General features: G+C 35.6%; 1 long non-coding RNA gene across 1 annotated transcript in view; it reads right to left on the bottom strand.

Annotated features, from left to right (window-relative positions):
• Positions 1-15,632, bottom strand: part of LOC131693043 (uncharacterized) — a 105,344-nt gene that overhangs the window by 46,726 nt on the left and 42,986 nt on the right. The gene's annotated exons all lie outside the window — the stretch shown is intronic.

Here is a 15,632-nt window from a genome sequence, read left to right as displayed (position 1 = left end):
CTGCTTTCTTGCTGTTTACGATCAGAGGTCCTTATTTGTTTCTTGTTCTTACGGGTCGCTGTTATACATCCGTCTTCATCGGTATTTTCTTCTTTATTGGTGATGCTAGTCGTTGGTTTGGAAACGGTTGTCGTGGTCGTTGTAACTGCATTATTGGTTAATTGCATCGTTGTTTTTGGTTTATCTGAAGGTGTCGGTGGCTGCTTGTTAGAGTTGCCTGTAGTAGACGACTTTTGACTAGTTGCTTCGGCGCATGTTTTCCGTAGTGGGCTGTATGGTTACAGAATTGGCATGTTGGTGTCTGCCCGGGATATGTGATTAGCGTTGTTTGCTTATAGGCCACTCCATCCTTCGGAGATTTGCATTCGATAGTCATGTAAGGAGGTATTGGTTTAGTGACTCGCATCCTCACAATACGGGGCCCTATTCTCACAGTCACGTCATCTAGTGACTAGAACAAAATTTACTCTAGTCACTAGGTGACGTGACTGTGAGAATAGGGCCCACGAACGCTGTTGGGAATGCCGGTGAAAAAATTTCTACAGGTGTCATTCGTAATATACTCTACTTCCTCATATTGCGACATGATTTGTTTGATGTAATCTTTCTTAGTGCGCGGGGCCACATCATGGATACGCACGCCCACCATGTCGTTTTCCATTTGCACCGGCATCTTGATTCTGGTGTTATTAAACTCGACCTCATGTTGCATGTTGTTCTTTTCAATGAAGTTTTCTGCCTGTGCTAAACTTCTAAACGTGATCAAAACACAGTTTATAACGTAATCTAGCTGAATGTACGTAATTTCAGCTAGATTAAGCTCCATTTTAACTTTAACTAATTGCTCCACTTCCTGAACTGTGGGTCTAACACGAGTTTTATTAAAGTTGATCGAAATCGTGTTATCCCGTAGCACGGGCACTTTTGTTTCATCTGGCAAACTCATTTCACTCCGCAACCGGGGGAAACAATACAATATTGTTTGTGCACTGATATAATATGAACTGCTTGTGCGATGGGCACCGATCGGCTTGTAGGTAGAATTGACTGTTTCACTTGTGCGGGACGATTTTTAGCTGCGGCTCAGGGCGAGATGTGAAGACAAACTGGAGAAATTTTTTCCTATATTCTTGTTTATGTTTATAAATTATTTATAAAAGCGCCCCTACTGGCTGACTAGTCATTTATTTTTCGCTTCTTGTCTCTTATATTTAATGCCCATTTATTCTTCACCCTTTAATAATTCTTTTCAATTTTCACTCTTTATTATACTACCCATAATCGCATATTTGTCACAATTTCTATGGAATTTACTATAATTATGGGATTGATTTGCGATCATAGGCAGTATATAAAATAAGCTATATTCTTTGCTCTCTACTCTTAAGCTATCTCGTGTAAGAAGTCTTCAGGACGATATCGACATCGTCATTGGCATCGATCGTAAAGCAGTAAAAAGAAGGAACCTGTGAGAAACAGGCAAGCTATTAACTGTGAGTCCAATATAAAATTTAAGAAGGTCTGCAAAACACTTGTTTATTATGTGATACCGTTAACAGAGTGACTAAAAACGTAACCTCTTGTAAAAGGCCAAAGTCAACATCACAGCCGAGCAATATCGAGTCATTGTCGATGATTGGTTGATTCCAAATGTTGTTCCACAACCTTTCTTTAGAACAAGACGGGTAATAAGCCACACGGGCAAGGGAGGGACAAAAACTATATTCCTGTTCCGAGCAACTTTTTTGGTACCATTTGGGTCCTAGAACAACTGTGCAAATGAGATTTAATAATTCCTCCAGGAGTCGCCCATGACCACCTAAAAATAAATCGATATGTGATTTTTTTAGGAAATTTAATAAAGAAATAAAGTCTCGAAGACCGCGAAACGATCCAACACTTGTGGGAAAAAAATTAAACGGAAACCGATTGATGCTCTGACGATTGATAAAATGTTCCTTTTTTCTAGTACCACTGCATTTGGCCGTCTAGTTATAGGCAATTTTGTTTTGACTTTCTCTTATTATGTCCAAATCAATGATTTGAACTAAATGGTCCCTTCACAAGTGTTTTGAGGGATAAATTGAGGCTTCTTTTATACACAATAAGGGAAAGTGGAAAATTCTGTATATATAAATATAAATCGATTGTCAGCAGCAGTAATGCCATAAAAATTTAAATTTTCATGAATCTTCAGAGCATCAGTCTGTTTTGCTTAATAACATTTTCTACAATCGTCAAATCGATTTACGGTCTTCGAGACTTTGTTTCCTTGATAAATTTTCTATGAAAATCAAACATCTAATTGATTTTAGGAGGCACTGGAAATATTTTATAAAAAATTTATTTCCCCATGCAAAACTCCATGTGAACTTTAAACCGTGGGCGCAAAAATATAGTTTCGTGATAAGAACAAGGACTAACAGAAATAACACTATTAGCCGTAAGCACAAAGCCGTACTAACTGTTTTTAATCCGGACTAACTTTTAAACCGGCCTAAACTATTTGGTAAGCTTTAATCAAAAGATGCTGTCATTTATATGGCTGCGTTCTGATCTGCGTTACACGTCAATGTTAAAAACAACAAATTCAACTTAAAGAAAATGAGTAAATTCATTCCGATATTTTCTTGTAGTAAAATAGCTTTTCTTCGTCAAATATCTCGTTCCATAGGGTTTGAAAACAATTTTGTCAACTTGTTGCCGATATGTTTCTGAACATAGAACTTTAACGTGTTGGATAGTTGAAAGTTGGCCGATGATGTGCAGTACTTTGTAGTGACATAATATGCACAAAAGAAAATAAATTGATATACGTATGCATGTTTTATTCAGTTTGAATAGGCGCTCGTCGAGTTAGAGGTGGCTAAACCATCGGTTGTAATTGGTGCCATGATAGTTATTTCTCGACAAAAATATGATTACTGGTTAAAACCCAACTGTCAAAATTCTCTTTGATAGGAAATTCCGGACAAACCGTCGCTGGATAAACACAGTTCATAGCAGTTAATGGAAGAGAAAATTTTTCTCTTTTGTTTACTGTCAACATCTGTGATTGGCGAGTAACGGTTTGTCCGGAATTTCCTTTCAAAGAGAATTTTGACAGTTGGCTTTTAAGCCGGAATTATATGTTTGTCGAGATTTCATACTTTGATTAAAAAATTGGTTAAAATATTTCAATTTGAATTTAAAATGAACTGTTATTGTCATTCTAATTGAACATGATACCTATCGACGTGGGGGAGAACATTTATTTTCGTTTCAAGTGAATTTTCACAAGTTTGGAATAAAGATCAATTATCAATGAAGATCTGCGAATTAAAATTATACATGTTTTTCAGAGAGGTTTAAATAAAAAGTAAACAAAGATCAAACAGAAAATTAAACTTTGACAGAATGATCATTTATATTCACGAGCGTAATATTTAATTTTTTTTTGCACTGTGGCAGGCAGAATATAGATATATTTCTATAATGCATCAATGCAAATTGGAACGATTTATGCCAAAAATCGAAATAAATATGTTGACCGTTGTGTTCACAATAAATTTCAAAACATTTTGTATTCAGAAGTTTTATGTGATTTTATTCTTATTGGAACATTGCACATATTTAAAATTAATTATTTACTCTTAGCTTAGGGTATTTGTGGAGCTAATTTCTAAGCTGTTAACATTCTGATTCAATTTGCAAACGACCAGTGGAAGTAAATTCATAAAATATTGCATTTTACGATCTATATCCAATTGTTATATGTTTGGATCTATCCCCTACAAACAATAATTTTCTTCCGTTATTTACTTTCTTTGATGTGTGATACAATAGATATGTGGGCAATCATTCGTGAAAATATGTTATCGATTTATATTAACGAATTAAATGGTCCCGCTTATTCTCTTAGCGATAAGCAAAAAGAAAAGAATCAAAACAATTCCTATTGTAGTTCTGTTTCTAATTCACAAAAACAATTTTGATCTGAATTGATTGAATAGATCTCAATTTATCCAAACGTGCTCTACTGTAACCCTTTGATGTGCATTTGGAATCAAGCGTGTAGAGAGAAGGAAAGAACGAGGAAATAAAAAAATGCGGGTAGATAAATACGGTAAACAAACTTTGCCCATTTTATGAGCTGTCAAAAAATGGGTATTTTATTGCTTGTAACAATTGATGCTTTTTATTCATTTCACAACTACTCGATGAGATAATGTCAATGGATATACTGATCATAAGAATGAGTGAAAAGTCATTAAGAATTATTTTAAGCGAGTCAACCTGCAAACTAAGGTTCGTAGCGGAAGCTGCAAATTACCGGCCTGCATCTGAGTACGTGGTGGAAACGGAACATTTCGGCAACGCTCATAAAAATCTGTTTAAACTACTGAGGATGTTGCAAATATTCGTTTGGCATTTTTAGAGCAGCCAAAAGATCCAGCCATTAAAAATATATCCAGTTGGCGGTTTTATTTTGTTAAGTACACTCAGGCAAAAAATACAGCGAATTTCATAGGAATATCGTATAATTTTTAGCCACAAGTAGCACGTATGTAAATCATAAGATTATCTTATGAAACGGCATTTATTTGGTCAAATCGGTTTGCTATGATTTCATGTTCCATAAGGCATCTTTGAATTATCATAAGACAATATTATACATTTCTCTTATGTTTATGAGAATCATAAGATGCTCGTATGAAACTTGAACGACTGGAATATGCAATAACTTGTAAAATGTTAAGGTAATCATACAAGTCGTATGTGTTTCATATTAATCTTATGAAAATGTAGTTTTGTTACTTTTCTAGTCATCATAAAATGAATCTTATAAATTTCGCTATGCATTTTGCCTTAGTGTAGTTAAGGAGGCAATAATGTGAAATGAATGTTATTTTACGTTTTTTAATTCAGAAATAATTCTATTGACAGTATTTTTCATTCTGGCGCGATTTTCATGAATTGATATTTTTCACGCGTTTTGTTGTAACAGCTCTGGGGAAAATAAAGGGTAAAACATACCCAGGTTGACGTACAAGAGCTGTATTCATTTATGGATACGAACTCTTTACCCACTTAATGGGTTATTCCACTTTTATTGAAAATGCGTCGTTTTCTATGCATTAATTGGTATTTTATTTTATTTTGACAGTGCTTGTCTTTCCTACCTGATAAACTGGCTTATTTTTTGCCATCTTTATTGCGAGCAAAGAGAGCCATATTTATCCAGAAGAAAGGATTGAAAATAACGAAATGTATGCAAGAGAAGCATGACAAATTTTTGCGTATTTTTGTCTTCTTCCGGTAACATGATGCTGCCACTTCCATTGCTGCGTTCTGATCAGCAATACACGGCTATGTTAAAAAATTGTACAATAAAGTTAATTTAACATTCACTGTTTATGCCATTTAATAGTCTGATTATTTCGAGAATTTTTTTATTGCGCAATAAAATGGTGAATCGACATCTTGTTGAAAGAGATTTATAACATAAGTATTGTACCAAATAAAATATTTTTTTCGAGCAATTTCATCACAAGATGGCGGCTCTGCAGCATTTTCACCTCATGCGCGTTTTTTTGGAAGGGGCCCACGGTCGGAAATCTATCTCCCGTGATTTTTGACCTAGCGCCAAAAACTAAAGTTTTTCTGATTCCTTGTGTCAATAGCGATGTACATTTTTTCGATATTTTGATTTTACGCGAAATGGCACAGTTTTGAGTGAAAAAACGTAGAGAATGTCATAAAAATCAGCAAAAAAATATAATCCTGCGTACGTGACTAGAAAAATCAATTTTGAATATGCTGTGAAAATTTCAAAGCGACTAAAAATCATTTGCTCGAGTTACATTTCCGGCCAGTGGTTTCGAGAAAAACGCGGTTAAAGTTAGCAGTACACATGGGTTATACATAAGAAGTGTTGCGGCAAAATTGAAAATATTTTTGAATTGTTTTCGTTCTCCATGTTTTGGGATATCATTTTTTACATCCTAAAGCACATTTTAGACTAATAAATAAAAAATCGATTGTTTTAAAATTCTACAGTGGAGTAACCGCATAAACAATTTATTATTTAAGATCCATAATTGACTAAAACGTTATTTTGCTAATAATGGTGAATACTATCAAGAACGTTATAGAGTTGTATTGTTAGGCGCTAGCCACTTCAAGGGCTTAAAGAGCTTCTCTAATATTACACTTAGTAGTTTGTCAGTTCAGCCAAATCTGATTGCTCCAAATTAAATCAAATGCTTATAGAAAAAGAGTGGAAGCTTACATCTTTCGAAAAGTTTGTATCAGTTGCTGTTCTGCAACAGATGAAAAATGCCAAAAAAATTATTTATTTGCTTCAGATAATTATGTCGTCCATGGAATGGAAATCTGAAATTTTAGCCTGGTGGGGCTTATTATACCATCCTACCCAACTAGTCTACTAACCATGCATATAGAATTTGGCAGACCTACTTTGCTGAAAATGAAGTAATTTAAATTATCAGCACGATTATCCAATCATGCCTAAAATACCAAAAGTCCAGTAATTTTAATTAATAAAGATTATAATTAGTTACTTCTTATAGTCTGTCATCTGTCTGATAATGAATTGACAATTATAAATTTACAAATTGAACCTGATACTGGATGCAGACAAAATTTCTTGGACCAATCGTTCTGAATTTTGCACAATTCTTCTTCTTCACATCATTGTCCAGGCAACTACAAGAGCTTTTTGCAAACTGCTAAATATTATTATTTTACAATAACATGTTAATCGTTGTTTTAGCAATAATCGGACTTTGGTTTCAAAGTACTACGAAAAAATCGAAAATCGACCAAAAAATAAAAGATACCTTAATTACTCTTGAAATGCTGTGAAAAAACAACTGTGCAAACGTCTCAACGTTTGTCCAGTAGATTTTGAGTTATGGTGTATACCGCAAAACAAGATTTCGATGTGGCGCCTGACTGAAAAGACAAAGAATCTTTGCATCGAAAAAAAGTATCCATTTTTTTGCCGATAATACTTTACACAACCCCCCTTAAGTTCCGACACGATTTAAGCGATTTTTCCGTATTCAACTTTTTGCGTCATTTTGTCAAGTCATCTGTCTAGTCTCAGCTTTCACAGCTCTTTCATACCCTGTGCATATCTGTTCTATCATAAAGAATTAAACGAAAATTTGTACTACAGCGGAAATGCAAATCGTTTAAGATATGCTAGAAAATTATAAATTACGAAGCAATACAAGCAAGCTCCGATAACATTTAAATAACGATCAAAATGAGAATATTTGTAACAGTTTGTTTGCCGTCATATTTAAAAGTGTTACTTAGGCTATATGGCATGGCTTCATTTACAATTTTTTATTCAATCTTAGTTTTGAACTCTTTCAAAAGCAGTAAAAATATAATAAACTTCCACTTGCTTATGGTGTTCTTTGTGAGAAGATACAACTAGAAAAGGGAACAAATTGTGATTATATATTCTCGTCATGTAAAAATAACTAAAAAATTGTGAGCAAATTAAACTGCACCCATTTTGATAACCATAGGTAAACTAACGAACGAAAACAATTTTCAACTCTGAATCCAATTATAAAATTTCGTTCGACAGTTTGTTTCAATATGATTCAACTTCTGCTAACCTGCAATATAACTTTTCGATGTGGCGTTTTGAAATGAGCGTGTAGCACCTTCTAGATATAGGACGATAAAGAATATTAAAAAAAATGCATTTAAAATTCGATTACACCTGTTTTTCGTACGGGATAAAACTTGCTTACTTGCCCTCATATTGTTTGTGTGCAACATGGGCCATAATATTGCACATAAAGTTCGAAAAGTTGATTCAAATTATTGAGATGTATGCAAGAGGAACATGGCGGCCTTTTACACTGTTTTCATTTGGCTTCAGGATGCAGCCATTTCTGCAATGACAGGTACTAACGTCTTAGGCCGGACTAAACTCAGGCCTAAAATCAAAGATAGTACCGTGTGGCGGTACCAACTAGATTCAAGCTTACCGCTATATGAGGAAATTCCTTCAACAAATATCGATCCACTACTTTTACTAGAACATTAGCTCCACATTTTATATTAATAACCACTCATTTGCAAAAGCGTTATCCCTCAGGCTCGGGAGCAATTTTTCACTAGTGGTCTATCCCCCGAATAGTTGCGCATATTCTGTAAGTCTGTGATAAGAATTTGAACAGTTGTTCTAGGGCCGAAAAAGAACCTAGAAAGTTTACTTTATATTACCGTGTTCCACTCTAATACGGGCGTTGCAACCATATCGATTTATTGAATACGATATTTAGACGAACTCTATCGAAAAATGGTAATGTCAGTTGGTTAGCTCGTTTTTGCGATTTGACATCTTTGGACTATTTTTATGGTACTACGTCAAGTCTATCGTCTACACTGACAAACAGCAAACGACTAGAGATCAACAGCGAGTGCGTTATACAGGAAATTTGCCCAATCGTTCTCGTAAAAATGACCAAAATTGATAAAAATTGGATCGATAAATCGAGCTTTGCAAAACTTAGTCGCGGTTGACATTTGCTTAAAAAAATTTTGAAACATTGAATTTCTAACCTTACGCTATCAAAATAATAGAAAAATAAAAAAAAATGAGCCATTGTGTTATATTTCATTTTGTAAAAAATGATAAAAACCCGTTTATTTCGCCATCACAAACATTCCGTTCGATTTTATATAAAAATGTTACACTAAAGATTCAAACCGTTTTCCGTTTATTCCATTTAAATGCAGAGTTCGTCAACAGAAGTTAAGAAGCATAATATTCAGTCAGAGCTATTGAAATTAATTCAGAATTTTCTATTGTGGTAATTGGCAGAAATTGTTCCAATCATGTGTTTACTTTGGTTATCGCATAGGAAAATCGAATTCTGGCATCAAGTCGGTCTGTCAGATACTAATGATACGAAGTCGAAATACACAAGCCCTTGTGCACAAATTTGATTTAATCCAATTTACTTCACTAGGAATATACAGCAATGAAATTCTTCTTTTATCGTAAAATAAACAAAGCGTCATCGCATAAATTAAATTGCAATGTTTAGAGAGTAAATGCTTGCTTTACATAAGAAAAAAACTATATTTTAATCTAATCCATCCCAACATGCTATGTATTGCTGCTTGTAATTGACATTATAAAATACAAGAGAAGCAAAACAGTTGAAAATTCATATTAATCTTATCGGAGCTCAACATTGAATCTTATGCTGTGGACTATTTAAAGATTTTTTTCCTTGACAGCTCGAAAATTATTTCCTATAAAGTGATTAAATTTATCGGAATGTTGACCGAAGTAGTTGTTGAAATTCAGCAGTACCAGAAATTAAGGGGGTCTTTTACTCTCATGGTTTCAAAAAATCGATTTTTTTTCTTTGTTTACTTTCAATCTATACGCATCTGAGAATACGCCACAGAAAGAATTTGGTTAAAATCATATTCCATGGCATGTTTCTGGGAACCGAAAGGTACCCATCTCTGGCCGTTTCTGAGATACTAAGCGCGGCGCAACACGATGGCGCTTGTCTATGTAAAAATTATTGTTTAAAGAATTCACCATTCTTGACGGTTTATGTATATGCGAGCGTCTGTGAGATTATCTACGGAAGAAAGAATGCATTGGACAAAGTTGACGGACAAACCAATCGGCCAGCTAACAAAATTTTATGGACTGGCGATTCGGAGAAACTCAAATTCTGTAGAACATATGCGAAATCCAATCTGGGCTTCCCTCGAACACTGCTCGTCATCGAACGAATATCCCTAACACGCAAAGTGTTCACCCGGCGAGGACAGTTGGTGCAAGTGGTATTAGACTGAAGTAAAAGGAACCTTAGAAACATTCGAACATGTCAGGATCTACGAAAGTCTATCATTAAATGATTTATTAGAAATATGCTTAGGAGCTCACACCCAAAACATCAATGAGTCTCTGAATAGTGGAATCTATTCTTTAGCGCCAAAACACGTGCACAAATTCTGGCAGGCAGATGGTCAATGTTGTGACTTATTTGGCAGTCAGTATCTTCAATCAAGGATTTTCATCGTTCTTACAAGCTACGGAGGTGATGGGAATTACCTTGGGGACTGAAGCTGAAAGATGTGCTACTCGACTCGAAGGTGAACGTATAACTCATTCTGAATGCAAAGTGGGTGTCGCGGCAAAACAGACCCGAATTCAACAGAGAGAGAAAAATGTGCAAAGCTATTTTCGTGATGAGGAAGGTGAGCTCTGCTCAATTTTAGGCATCGCGAGTAGAAGACCATCTTAAGGTCGTTGAATCTCTGGAGACTCGCAATCTCAATCGTTTATTTCCCATTTATCTGTCAGTGTTGTTCAAGCACATGCCATGGCAAAAACACTCAATCCGAGGTAAATCTGTTCTAATTCTTCTCGAACGAGAGCCATTGGCATGTCTCGTGTTGGATTGAAATGACTCTGACCGATAAATGGTAAATAGATGGTAAAATAGTAAGTATTTGTAACAGAGATTCTGCGTCTTTAGTAAACAATAGTCGTTATTTGAATCTTAGTTTTTCGCTTTTAAAATAAAGGATCACAGTCTGATCCTTACAGCTTAAATATTCATACCACCAATTAACCCAAATGAAGCTTGATGCAACGAAATATTCGTAACTTTATTTTGGGTTAAAAAACTACACGCAAGCACTGATAAATGTTTCCAACTTTCTTGCTGTTTCGCATGTACATTGTTTCTATCATACTGTCAAAATTAAGCATTGAGTTATTTGACGTCTAAGACACCGACACAGTTGATAAAACCTACCGCTGAATCGTCAAACAAACGTCTTGTGGAATGCCTAATACAGAGCAATCGATTCAACTCCGCAGGTTTGAAGATTATTGATCAAAAGTCAATGAAATAATTTTGCGTGTCAGAATAATTGTAAAAACTAGCTAGAGTAGAATGGGGTCAACTAAGTAAGGGGGTACAATATAGGGTATAGGGTTTTGCTATGTTATTGCAGAGGTCGCTCATCTTGTGTGAATTAAATTCACGGTAGAAAACATCGTTGACGACTGTCATTTCGGCTGTTAGCATGGATCAGTTACGGCGTCATTTTTATTTTCGTGTGTTGTTCTGCGTAAACGCACTGTCTTTCGTCCTCTGTACAGTTCATTTAATCAATATAAAAAAATGTCAAGTTAGTTTTTTCTTACGTAAATATTAATGCTGAGCACGAGTTTTGTGTTTTTGAAAAAATCCCGACATCAACATGAAACGCTTGGGGGAACTACTCATCGTCTCACAGGTAAGAAACCACGTGATTCGGAATGAACAACTTCAATTCCACACTCTGCCGACAAGAAGGACACCGAAGAAGTAATTCGCAAGTACAAAACCAGACGCAGTTGCTGAAACAACATATCTTTTCGCAGCTTCATGATTTTTCACAACATTTGCAACTGCTCATATTCTTACCTGAATTACGCCAATTTTTAAATAATCTGCAGTATTAACCCATTATTGCCCAGCCTACTATATATAGTAGGTGATAAGAAGAACTCCTATTACTAAAACAATAACGCAGAACAGGCATTATAAATGAGTTAATATTGTTCATATACTCTTGCAGAATACGTTTAGAGAAGTTAGAGTGGTTAAACCGGTGTTTATGTTTTGTTTTCAATCAATTTTCCCTTACGGGGATATACATTTCTGTCAGGATGAAAAAAATCGAATTTTTGTAAATTAGATATTCTGAAACTACATACGCTGAGAAAATTTTTCTCAAAATTTCATTAAGATCGGAATACTACATCTTGAGTTACAGTTATTCATAGACCGCTACCCATTCACCACTTGTAGGCGGTGCGTAGTGTTTGATACGCTAGACTCGCTGCACCGACAGTAAAACTCGATTATCTCGGAGTTGTATTTTGTTGAAAAGTTCGTTCGCGGCGATCACAATATCTCAGGAACCAATTAGTCGATCAAGCTTAAATTTTTACTGGTTGTTCCTTGTTATATCAGCTGCTTTGAGTACGAAAATATTTTTACTGGAATGACCACATATTTTTTCCGATCGAAAAACTCAATTTGTGATGTGCATGAAAAATAAGTTGGGCAATAATGGGTTAATACCCTTCATATAAAAGTTGAACCGGTGATTTTCTAGCCGTGTACATTGTTTAATTTAACCTCGAATATAGTGATCTATCGTACACCCAGATTTTAAAAACATTGAAAAAAGTACCTTGGATTTAGCTTGAAAAATATTTAGCCGGGCATAAAACCATTATTGCCAAAACGCTGCCATATGTATAAACTCTCCAACGAATGCTTGATTGTCAAAATCAGTGCAAAAGTACCATCGCAAGGGTTCGCCAAAGAAAACTGACCTACTTGAACCCACTCTACTCTATATTTATTAACAAATTTAAATAACTGCGTGGTTTTTAATTATTCTGTACTTATTATTACGAATTGTTACATACGCACAATTTATTTTATTTTTTCTAATTCAAAGAAAGCTACGTAGCTTTGCTTGCGACCTTATCTCCCCATCGTCACATATGGTCACAAAATATTAAATCCTCCTACCCCCTTCAATGCTACGTCATTTATGGATGAAGCCTAAAGAATGTACCAAACCTAGAGCTTAACCTGACGAGAATCAAAAGGTCATCGTTTCTAGAAATCTATCCCGTAATTATGGAAGTCAGTAAAAGTAAACGAAAAGTCACCATGGTAAAGTTGTTGTTATATGTCTCCGGTTCTCCAACCCGCACTGGAAACTTAGAATTGTGTGTTAATCATAAAAAGCTAAAAATACAATAATCTGGGACAAAAAAATGGGTGGGTTCAGACGAATTACAAGGCACAGGAGGAATAAAATATTACAATGGTAAATAGCAAAAAAAGAGTAGCAAATACCACCAAGAATTTGACATCCGTATCTTTTGGCCAATGTATTAATTTGTCACTTACCTACCAAAGATTAAAAAAAATCATCCGTTTGATAATCAACTTATTTCACAAGTTAGAACGATTTCTCTAATAGAAACCAACTAGCCCGATAAGAAGTCGAAAATTCGAACCCGAGAATTCGTTGCTTCGCTAATACGATTCAACCCGATTACGAGAAGTTTTTTTATTTTGAAGAATGCGAGAGAGAATTTTCAATATTAGACTAGCTCTACGAAGTAATCTCTCATTAAGAAAGCTGGTTGAAAATATCACCATTTTAATTGATATATACAGTGGTGGACTTTAAAAAAAATATAAACGGCCATCAACGCTAGAAGGTTTAGGAAACATGAAATGAAAAATTGATGGTGAGAGAGAAGCAGATTGAAACAAACTAGTATCGAAAATCGCCTATGAGCACACGTTTGAACGTTACCCGAGCGTAAAGGTGTCTCTATGAAGATACCATCGAGTGCACGGCAGAAGCTGGAATTTCGTTGCACTGAACCCATCGTACATTGTGTGTGAAATTTAAATGTCTTGACACAACAGCGCTGACTTTGTATGGATGATAAATAGACGGCATTTCACAAGAATTTTAGACACAGAAGTAAATGATTCGCGAGATCGCATCACAGCACACACTCTCAAATGTAAATCAACTCGGTTGGTATTGAGTTTATGCTTTGCATTCTAACATGTCGGTGAAGGTTGTGTAAACGACATTACATTACTCCGGATACCACGATCACAAGACTCCTAATTGAGTATCACTTGATTAGTTGCTGGAACTCAGCGCCGTCCTCCTGTGGCATGTTAGCTCCGCCATTGCCGAGAAAGTTTCACTTTTCCAATAGGAAAAGTTGCTGCACACGTTCAGCTCGGAAACAGTTTCTAATTTTCTGCTTCAAGCTTGATGCTATCTCTACTGTCGTTGCAGTTTACATAAATTGTAGTTAGTGCTCGAAGTTGAGCACGACACATTCCTGCAACTAAATCATGCTCTTCACCTATGTGTGTGTGTATTTATGTAGGTACCTAGTTCGGTTTCCTGCATTCCTCGACCCAGGTGAATACGTTCGTCGAAGAGGAGGTGAAGAGTATTGCAGAACTGAGACAACCTTTCACTATGACGTTGCAATCGACCTTTTAATCAACGACAGCTCTACAGCACTTGAAAGTGCGAGAAGTCGTGACATACTTCAACTGGCCGGCCGATATGGTGATAGAAGCGGGTAGCGGAGATTCAACAAATGAAGGGTAACATTAACTATTAATAGTGATGCTAGAACCTACATAGAGTGGCATGACTTGACAACGCACTTCACACACTCTTATCGGTCAGTTGCGGCTCGTAAGTAAAGTAACGAGGTGAATGTCTTTTCACCACGATGTCTGTTTCTTGTCTGTGATGCGTGTATGAAGCATTCAATATAGTTTTGCAAAAAAAGTGGGAAAATTGAGTGCGCAGCGGACTCAACAGAAAGAGCTCTTGAAACGTACTTGATTTGGTTTTGTATAATCAGAACAGTAATAGTTTAAAATTCGAATGAACTAATATCATTGTTAAGGTTCAACAGAGAAAATCCGGAAAGCGGCCATCTTTTATTACTATTACGAAAAAGGCAGTACCACCAATGCCACTAATACACTAATTGACTTTAATGAAGTTTGTGTGAAGGGCACAAACTTTTTTTCCTTTTCAAAGATAACCGCATTTTGGAGCATTCTCAGTTGAATCCTAAATAAAATAAAATTAGAATATCATCCTTTGATATTGACGCACGGTTTTTGTAGAAGGTAAAGCACTACGCGTCTCCGTAAAATAAACAAAACATGGAAGGGTCTTTCTTGATATCACATAACAAGGTTCAGATTGCTCCGATACTTTTAAAAGAATCGAGACATTCACTTTGGGAGATATCATTAAAGGGAGACAATATAAAACGCCTATTCGAAAAAAGGTGTAGCGACAAAACGAACAAAATATGTCGAACAAAATCGCAACATGATGTTCGAAAACGGAATTACAATCATATGTACACGCTTTGTCTTAAAGACGACATTATTGGATTTTATATGCAAGAGCGGAAGGAGCAGTAGCACCCGATTCGATTATTGACTTTGACAGTCAAAGTAGCGAGTGTGCGCAAGAACAGCATGAAATATGCTACAGAACCGGATGCAGCATAAAAAACTGACGGTCGATTTGTGTCGTAATATTCTTTCTACCTATATCAGCTGCATCTGAGTGCTGTAGTGTTGTATTGGTGAGTAGCGGAATTTCGCGTAAGCTACCGAAACGGGGTCATTAACCTTCATCTACGGGTATGTCGCACTAACTATCAATAGCTATGCTGCTGCTATCCTGGCAAACAAACTTTGTTTTTTTTCTTTTTATGAAAAATTGAAGCGATTGTTATTTAATAACTGGGAAAATGTCGTTGGAATCGCATAATGCACGATTTCCTAAAAAGTGGTAGCTTAGAATTGTGTAATGCACCCTATTTATTTTATATCAACCAGGAATAAGTAATACATAGTCAGGAGCGTCCACGTAAGCTTTCATAGACTGGCACGGATACAGGTGAAATGAAGTTAAGTTTTATCAATATATTACAATCAACGGGACGTTAGATTTTTTCGTATTTCCGTCATACACATCAA

This window comes from Topomyia yanbarensis, chromosome 3 (assembly GCF_030247195.1).
Source record: "Topomyia yanbarensis strain Yona2022 chromosome 3, ASM3024719v1, whole genome shotgun sequence".
NCBI classification, from domain to species: domain Eukaryota; kingdom Metazoa; phylum Arthropoda; class Insecta; order Diptera; family Culicidae; genus Topomyia; species Topomyia yanbarensis.
Note: the sequence above shows the minus strand (reverse complement) of the source record. Positions and strands in the feature narration are given on the sequence as shown.